Source organism: Grammomys surdaster, unplaced genomic scaffold (genome assembly GCF_004785775.1).
Source record: "Grammomys surdaster isolate TR1022 unplaced genomic scaffold, NIH_TR_1.0 141, whole genome shotgun sequence".
Lineage (NCBI taxonomy): Eukaryota > Metazoa > Chordata > Mammalia > Rodentia > Muridae > Grammomys > Grammomys surdaster.
Genome location: NW_021604599.1, coordinates 4,971,204 through 4,980,243, shown reverse-complemented (window position 1 = coordinate 4,980,243; position 9,040 = coordinate 4,971,204). Strand labels below are relative to the sequence as shown.

General features: G+C 39.1%; 1 pseudogene; it reads left to right on the top strand.

Annotated features, from left to right (window-relative positions):
* The first annotated feature begins 7,306 nt into the window (after window positions 1-7,306).
* LOC114618389 lies at window positions 7,307-7,769 on the top strand (annotated as a pseudogene).
* Window positions 7,770-9,040: the final 1,271 nt, after the last annotated feature.

Here is a 9,040-nt window from a genome sequence, read left to right as displayed (position 1 = left end):
CTGACTACTGCATCCTCCTGACCTTCCTCACTAAGGCAGCCAAGCTAAATCCTGTCTCTCACCACCTTGTTTCCTGGGTAGATTCTTATATTACAGACCTTAGCTCACTTCATTTCAGTATTATCTATTGGCCTTGATTACTGGACTCAGGCCTTCCAGAAGCCCAAGCCTGTGACCTCATTCCAATTATCTGCAACAGCTTGCACTATTACTGGCACAGTGTAAGCTATCAATAAATATTTGATAAGCTATGAATAAATAAATTAATAGATGAATGGTTTGGGTGCTCAATCATCTGGTACTCTGCTAGGAATAAACAAGAGAGGAGATTCTAGAGAAAGGGTGTTGAGAAGGGTAATGTGCAGCGTGAGAGGCCACGGGGCAGATTACACTTTAACAAGCAGTTCAAATGTACACTGAGGTTTATGAAGATCAGATGGGTAGCGACGGACATTTCGCTTCAAAGTAACACAGCCTTAAGTGTGCATATTGGCTAAGTGCCTACTCTCAAGTAATTTGAATTTTTATCTTGCTATATAGCACATATTATATGAGCTCTGCCTATATTAAAAATGTGAGGCCCTTAAAAGCAACTCAAAAATGCATGCACAGAAATGTTTCTATAGGAAATTATATAATTAATTATATAAAGCAAGCTCACTTTCATAGGACACAGATGTTGCTACTGTCCTCAATGAGAGAGTCATCTTGGCTCTACTCTAAGGCATAGATGAGTTTGCTGCTCCTGCAGGGTCACTATCTTCAAGGGAGATAGAAAGATTACCTACAGCCAGAACAAATTAAGGCCATTGTTCCACCCAAGAAAGAAGACAACTGCCATCAAACTACAGCCTAATTTGTTTTTTCCCATAGACCAACCCCCTGCACCATCCACTGTAAGATGTGTCACAGTAAAATCTTGGCTGTCAATGTAAAAATCAGACAATTCCTGAGAAAACAAAAATATTGAAAGAGAGATAAATAAGGAAAGGAAGATCAAAGAAAAAAAGAAAGCAAGATTGGATCAGAAGGCTATCTTCATTTTATTGGCAGGATCAAATTACTTAATCTGGATCATGAGATTCAAAGAAATCAATTATTAAAATAAACAGGATATGTGAGCACTCAAAATTGATCAGCTCTATGGGAAACAAAACTATATCAAAATTCATGACATACTTACTTATTTCTTTCATTTTCTGACTCAGTGCATGCATATTTCCTGAGGAATGATAGAATACTTTCCCACTGAGTTTTTAAGAGCTAAGTATTTCATGATCAAGTAAAAATTCTGAAAACATATCTCATTTTCTAAGTAAGTTCAAAATATAACAAGAAAAATCCCGAGTATACAGCTCAGTGAATTTTCATAAACTATTCAGACACCCATGAATTATGTGTTTGTTTAAACTTGCCAAACAGTTTTCCTAATCAGGAGCATAGGACTGGTCAAGTTGTTTCAGATGCTTTACCAGTATATGTCACATCTTGATATTCCCGCATTCTTCTATGTGCACAATGATTAATTTTTCATTTTCCAGATCATTCGTGACATTGAAATCTTTCCCTACCTATTGATGATTCTTTTTCCATCAAGGAGTGTGCCCTTTCAAACCAATTTGTACTTCTTCACAAACTCCAGATAAAAGATTTCTCCTGGATATATGTGTGCAAATACTTGATGTTTATTTCCTACTGATATGCCTAGCCCACACCTGTAGCTCGATGGATGCTTCTCATAATTTTTTTTAGCCCACACTTTTGCGTATCTTTACAGGGAAACTTTTGACTCAGATATGTGCTCAGCAGATGCCAAGGTAGGCTACTGCCCAGTGTAGAAATGCATCGGTCTGGAGCCAAAATGGCGGCCACATCCCTTCTCAGTCCTCAGCGATAACATTCTGAGACATATTCACTAGAATTTTTCAGAGGATCCTAGGAACTGAGCCAGAACTGCATCATAATGTTTATCTTTTCCCTTTGGTATTGATAGTCAAATCCAGGGCCTCGTACCAGTAACTAGAAGCTGCAGATTATACTCACATTTCAGAGAGAACCGTCCTGAAGGTAGGCAAAGCTCTGTCATTTAGGGACAATTTTTATCGATGACTTGAGAGAACAGAATTATGTTTTTTTTAAAAAATACTCTGTGTTTGTGCACACCAAGTATGTGCACCCATCATGTGCATGTGGAGGCTGTAGGTTCCTTACAGGTGCCTTCCTCAGTGACTTTCCATTTCAGTTTTTGAGACAGAAACTTAGCCTAGAGCTCATGAACTGACAAGATTGGCTGACCCAAGGATTCTCCTGATCCCAGCTCAGAGCTATGATATGTCCTGCCACACTTGACTTTTTCTGTAGATTCTGGGGATCCAAGCTCAGGTCTGCATGCTTCCCCAGCAAGCATTCCATGACACTGAGCCATCTCTCCAGCCCTGGCATTACAAGATTTTCTAATTTAATTTTTATAGCATAGGTAATAACCTAGACAAAAGGTGTTGAGTTGAAGATGAAATATAAAGTCACAGTCTGATAGGCAATGTAGTGGATCAATAGACAGGTATGTGTTTATGAATCAGTTCCTTTTTTATATTTGTACACCCAGAATCTAAACTAACTCAGTATAAAAACAGATGATCCAAAAATAAATGTTTTTACAATGGTCACATTCTACAACAACTTACTTTGAAGTGCATTAAAGAAATCCCAAAAGATAGGTTGGGGGAAAGGCCAGAAGGGTAGAATCATAAGAAGGGGTGTGTGCGGTAAAACAAAATATTAATGATCAAAAATCTGTTGATATAGGCATTGGGTATATGGATGCTCACTCATGATATAAAATAATTATATTTAAATATAGGGGAAAAGAGAATTTATTGGACTTAGGGGAATTGACGTGAAAACAGTGTTATTTTTTAAAGCGTAAGGATTTAGAGTTTTCAAAGTAGATAATTATTTACCTCAATTCTAACATTTTTATGCTTGTTTCAGTTTTATTTTAAGGTACCTATACACACAAGGGAATAATTTCCGTGCATAAACATGTCTGCTCAACAACTTTGCTTTCGGCATAACAGGAAAAAAATAGCACTCACAAATATATAATGTAAGAAAGATGTGATTCCTTTCTTTCTCACAGTTGTATGGCTGAGAAAACTCAAGACTCAGCTGTCTGGCTCCTGGGGTCAGCTGAGGGCTTGTTTTCTGGTTCGCCACCATCACTTGCTCCTCTTACTCTGAACACTTATGTCAAAAACCAGGAAAATAAAAAACAAGAATAAACAAACAAAACAAATCTTACCCCCCCCCCCTTTATTTTTGTCATACATCCTGACAGCTGCACCATCTTTTTTATTAAAACTTTGGACAGATGTTACTACTTTCTTATATATTTTTATTTTAAATATCTTTATTTGTAAAATTATCATATGGTGATTAGATTTTAAAACATGTTAAAATGCTTCAGATACTTTGAAAGATGTCTGACACGCAAAGCTTAAGGGTTGGAATATCTCGTAGCCAGGAACACGAGTCAGGTGTTAAGACATGTTAACACCTGACTCGAGTTCCTGGCTACGAGATATGTGGAGAAGTGTCATAAAAGATAAAGATCTATAGTCTTTGAAAATTAGTTTATACCATCAGAAAAACATAAGGAGAAGAGAGAGGGGGAGAAGGGAGGAAAGAAAGGGAGAAGAGAGAAAGAGAGAAAAGGAGAGAGGAAAAAAGGAATGAAAAGGATGAGAGGAAGAGAGAGAGGGGAAAAGGAAAGGAAAGAGAAATTGGGGGGAGAAGAAGGAAGAGAGGGAAAGATATAAAAAGAGACAAAGACACACAGAGAATCTCATGTGTAAAGAACTGCATGCGTCACAACATACTCTATTTTGCATGTAGAACTCAGAGTAAGCCATCAGAAAGATTCGACTCGTCTCTCCCCTAGACCACACAAGTAACTGAAATATAAAAACCTGAAGAATTAATTCATCCAAAGTCACTCAGTTAGCAAATTGAGACCCTGGCTAGTGAACTCAGGCTTCCCACTGTTTTAATCAGTTGTTTATATGACTCTGCATCAAGACAAGTACACAAAATTACATCTTACATAGTATTATGACTTTTTGAATTTCTAGAAATTGACAATCAATTTGCATCAGATCTCTCTGTCAGATAGGCTGGATATATAAAACAGATAAACAGAATCATATGCTGGTGCACAGTAGCTTGAAGTATGTCTCAGTTATTCATGGAAAGCAGAAATACATAGAATATCTTTTGAATTTTCACAAAGAGAACAGAGAGCAGTGTAATGAACAAGACTTCTCACATCGACACAGAAAACACTGAAGAAAAGTTGTACAGCTCCTTACTTAGCATCTTTCACCTGAAACTTGGGATTTTAAGAAAAACTAATTTAAAAAAAAACAAAAACAGAACTTGCTCCTCCAGAACTCAGAAAATGCCCTGCAGTTGTAAATAACCCAGTTTTATCCCAGACAAGTTTTAGTCTGTCTACAACAGAGGATAGGCTGTTTTAGACTCCTGTGTCCGTGAGTATTGTTTTACATTGTTGAATGTTGTAAACTCTGGGAAGTACACTGCTTTAGATTTTTTTCCCTTAAAGAGTTTAGAATCACATTACTTTTTTCCTGGTAGGAAGAGGAGGAAAAACAGGAGGAGGAGGAGGAGGAGGAGGAGGAGGAGGAGGAGGAGGGAAAAAAGGTGTGTGTGTGTGGAGGGGGGAAGACTGACATGCTTTGATTTTGAAAAACTTAGGAATCTAAAGGAGGATCCTTGGCCAAAGGCCATCCATCTTTGAAGATGGCAGACCAACCAAGTTGAAGTTGATGATGGGCCATGGTGGGGAAGCCAAGGTATATGGAAGAAACATCTTGGTATTTTTTGTACACAGAAAGCAGACAAGAATTCTTTTTTTTTTTTTCTAGAGTTTGATTAAGATTGTCTCTACTGGATACTTTTCAAAACAGATGTTGTCAGTCATGAGGAATGTAACTTCCTATCGAACACCCTAACAGGCTTTAGTTGTAAAATTAACTCTTCTGCAAGTTCTTGGCTTGACCTTTATAAACTTATGAAGCAGAAGCCAATTAAACAGTATAGAGTCTCTGCTAAAAATAATCGCCTTGGCTAAGGAGTAATTGATTGCAGTCATAGTCTCCTCTAACGGTAATTAGATACCTAGAGGTCCAGCTGTCAATTAACTCTAGTCCTTCCTGGTGGTAATAAAACCATTTATCTTATCTTTTTCTCTGCTACTTAAGAAGGTATGATCTAAAAATTGCATCTTTAAAATCAAGTTAAGGAGCTTGGACCATAGCTGAGTGATGGAGTGCTTTCTAGCATGCAAGAGTCTTTGAGTTATCCTGAAAAGGGGGAGGGAGGACTCAAGTTAAGAATAGAAGAATTGACCAACATTTCCCCAATTTTACAGCATACAGAAATTAGCATGTCTGTGTTGGGAGGCCATTCCTTGTTTGTTCCGATGTTTTTGAAGGGTGTGTGTGTGTCTAAGAGACATTAGTGTGTTCTTCAAAAGAACAATCTTCTTGGAGATATTGACTGGAATGTTCTAACATCTAGGGACACAGTGCTACTGAAGTCAGTTCTGTGATTTTATTACTATCTTGTGATCCCTCCAATTTTCTCCCATGTTTTCTTCCTATATTTTAAGTCACTTGCTGTTGGAGGCTGTATGTGTTTACAGTGCTTCCAGTTACCTGGTGGACTGATATTGTTTTGCCATAAAACATGCTCTTTTGTCTCTGGAAAGTTTTTGCTTTACATCTCTGATATCATCTCCCTCCTATACTTCTGTTTCCACACATACAGCATATTCTTCATATTTTTCCTCCATTTCACTTTAAGTTTGTATGTGTGCTTATATGTAAAGCTAATTCCTTTTAATTTTTAGTGTCGTTTTTCACACATACATGTTATTATGATTTGCTTCCACCCCTCATCCTCCCCTCACTGTCCTCTAAGGTCAGTTTCTTAACTGTGTATTATTGGGGTCTTGCTTTTTTTGTGTTTTTTTTTTATGTATTATTTTGTCCCTTCTGTCACCCAGTGTTTTTTGATTGGATAATTTAATTAGTTAAATTGCAAACTACTTATTAATGGGAAAGTATTTACTATTGGCATTTTGCTGATATTTCAGTTGAACTGGAATACAGTTCTTTGCTGTCTCTTCCCCTCTACCTTTCTTCCGCTGTTGGTGGTTTGATTTGATTTGGTTTGGTTTGGTTTGTTTGTTTGTTTGTTTTGATATGCTTTGATTCCTTTGTGTGTGTGTATTTCCATTTCCTATAGGTGTTGTGTATTTGGTATACATAAGTAACTGTCACGGGTACCCAGTCTTGTAACATTTTAAACAAACCATTGTAGATATTAATTGCATTGATGAAAGTCACTTTTGTATGTAAAGAGAAACATTTGCTGGAGAATGGTGCCTTCTAGAATGGACTTTGAAAAGAAGGCAAAGCTGCTGTGGATTGCATCACTGAGTCCAGAATTCCCAGTTCACTGAGGCAGCTATACTGAATAACTCAGGCTGTCCCTGCTCTCCTTTGCCCATTCAGATTCCCATGGAAAATCTGTGATTTGTAAATTCCTGAGGTTGTATATGAAATGACTGGTGGTGAGCGTGTAGAGGACTGGATCCAGCTGGCATTTCTGCTGCCTGCTGTTTCTACGGTCTTGCTCAGGGGCCAAAAAGGCTCTGAACACTAAATTCTTACCTTGATTTCCAGCCATATCATCTTCAGGCAGACTATCAATGAGCTGAGTAGAGTGTGTGTGTGTGTGTGTGTGTGTGTGTGTGTGTGTGTGTCTGTGTGTTCTTTGTGTGTTGTTTATTTGTTTTTTGCCTATTTGCTTTGTAAGGAGAGAGGGGTGTGAAGTTGAGTTGACGGGAAGGTAAGGAGAATCTGGAAGGAATCGAAGGGCCATGGTCAAAATATACTGTACAAGGGACAGTATCAGTAATAAAAGGGAACAAACAAACACCACCAACAAAAAGCTAAGTCATCGCAATAGAAACTACCAAGGGGAGAAAATAAAAGCATGATTTCTTTGTTTGATCCTTATAAACTCCACTTAGCTATATTGCTTGGTAGGGTAACTACTTTGGCCTAAGCAGTCTTCATTCAAGCTAATTTTCACTTTATAAAATAGGAATATAACTGGTACTATTACCTCTTATGACACTTGTCCAAAACTGCAAAGTACAAGAGAAAATCACACAGATATTCCAACAATATTGTTTATTAAGAAATCAGAGAGAGCTTTTCCGAGCACCCGCCGAGATGGCTGAAGTGGAGCAGAAGAAGAAGCGTACCTTCCGCAAGTTCACCTATCGTGGCGTGGACCTCGACCAGCTGCTGGACATGTCCTATGAGCAGCTGATGCAGTTGTACAGTGCCCGCCAGAGAAGGCGCCTAAACCGCGGCCTGCGGCGGAAGCAGCACTCCCTTCTCAAGCGCTTGAGAAGGACCAAGAAGGAGGCACCGCCCATGGAGAAGCCTGAGGTGGTGAAGACCCACCTGAGGGACATGATCATTCTGCCTGAGATGGTCGGCAGCATGGTGGGCGTGTACAACGGCAAGACCTTCAACCAAGTGGAGATCAAACCAGAGATGATCGGACACTATCTGGGCGAGTTCTCCATCACCTACAAGCCTGTGAAGCACGGCCGGCCCGGTATTGGTGGTATTGGTGCCACCCACTCTTCCCGGTTCATCCCCCTCAAGTAGCCGAGGCCAATAAAGACTGGTGTTTTTGAAAAAAAAAATCAGAGAGAGAGGGGCAGATGGCAGAGAGAGAGGGAGGGAGAGAGACAGAGACAGAGACAGAGACAGAGACAGAGGAGAGTGGGAGGGAGCCCTTTGCCTTGTGGTAGGCTTTCAATGTGAATGCATGGATCCCTTCACATCTTGTACCTGGAGCAAGCTTGTTGACATTGGAGAATCATGTTTAAAAGTCCACTTAAGGTAAGAAGACATTTACTAATATTATTCAAGCCTCACTACTATGACGCAGAATTAGAAACAGCAAAGGTAGATACTCACACATTGTCCTAGGTTAACAAATCCAGGTCCCCCTTAGTTGATTTCTTCCTCAGTGGGTATCATGTCACAAAGCCCTCACCTGCTTTCATTTTTAGAATACATGAACGGGTTTCTGTAGATTTTGTAAGCAAATCTACATAATAAATCTCTACCATTGTGAAAGCTTAGAATCAGACTCTTGTTGATAAGTAAATTATACCATAAATTGTGTACACATGTGAAGAAATGCCATGACTGCATTTATTCTGTTTAATGAGCTATTCAAAAGCAACATGGGAATTGTATTATTTTCAATTCACCTAAAGATAAAATAACACACCCTGTATGTTTTTGTAGTTATCTAAATATAAAATAGTACACACACACACACAAAGAGAGAGAGAGAGACAGAGACAGAGACAGACAGAGACAGACAGAGAGATAGAGAGACGGAGAGAGAGATTAAATAATCACATCACCTGGATAATAATACTCCCTCAAGAGCCACATACTACCTCACAAAACTCCTAGTACCAGACATGAGAAACCTCCTGAATTGTTGGTCAGAGGACTCCAAGGGACTTTAACAGGAGGAAGACCATGCTTGGTACTGCAAACCTAGTCAATCACCTGCGAGGTCTCAGATCTCAGAGGAGAAGCTACCCTTGCCACTTTCCTAAACAAGTATCAATTCCTGACTGCCTTCTGCATATTTATACTCCAGAAAGACGAAGCTTTCTCTGCTCCTTTACAACCCAACCCTACACTTGCAGCTCAGAGAACATCACAGAGGAGTGGGAGAAATTGCCAAAGCCAGAGGACAAGGGTATCTGCTCTGAGACTGTGTCTTCTAGAAATGACTAGATCTACATGAAATCTCAAAACTATGACTTCTTAACAAATACCTAAACAATAGCATCGCCAGTTGACATACCAACAGCTGAGAGAGGGAGACTCAGTCTTCCCTAGAGGTAAGC